This window comes from Nannospalax galili, unplaced genomic scaffold (genome assembly GCF_000622305.1).
Source record: "Nannospalax galili isolate Female #2095 unplaced genomic scaffold, S.galili_v1.0 scaffold173, whole genome shotgun sequence".
NCBI lineage: Eukaryota > Metazoa > Chordata > Mammalia > Rodentia > Spalacidae > Nannospalax > Nannospalax galili.
This window is the reverse complement of record NW_008334442.1, coordinates 562,232-562,873: the sequence shown is the minus strand read 5'-3', so window position 1 is coordinate 562,873 and position 642 is coordinate 562,232. Positions and strand designations below refer to the sequence as shown.

At 35.5% G+C, this 642-nt stretch overlaps 1 protein-coding gene across 2 annotated transcripts in view; it reads left to right on the top strand.

The window, feature by feature from the left end:
* Slf1 (SMC5-SMC6 complex localization factor 1) overlaps positions 1–642 on the top strand; it is a 67,354-nt gene that overhangs the window by 28,798 nt on the left and 37,914 nt on the right. The gene's annotated exons all lie outside the window — the stretch shown is intronic.

The following is a 642-nucleotide window of genomic DNA, read 5'->3' as shown; positions in this document are numbered from 1 at the left end:
TTGGATGATTTATTCCCAGAATGCAATTGTATTATATATATATATATATATATATATATGTATATATATTTTTTTTTAATTTTATCTGTATGCATGTATTGCCTGCATGTATATAAGTGCAGCCGTGTCGTTCAGTGCCTGAGGAGGACAGAAGAGACTGCCAGATCCCCTGGAACTGGAGTTACAGACAACTGTTAGCTGCCATATGGGTGCTGGGATTTGAACCAGGGTCTTCTGCAAGAACAGTCAGTGTTCTTATCTGTTGAGCCATCTCTCCAGCCCCTGTATTTTATATTTTAAACCACCACATGTTTATATAGATGGAATATTCCTAATCCCAAATCCCAAGCCCGAAATACTTCAGAATCAAGTAGTTCTCAGTGATACATAATGATGAAAATTTATAACATGAGGTAGAAAATTCTGTACCTGACCTCATGGTATGTTCTCCAAGGAAAACAGGTCAGATGCTTTAAAAATACTGTATCCGATTGCTCTCAGGTTATGTATATAAGACATAAAATATTTGTGTATTTATATGGAACATAAATGCCTCACTATGTACATGCAAATGTTTCAGAATGTGAAACAAATCCAAAATCTGAGACACTTAACAGCCCTAAGAATTTCAGATAGGGAACA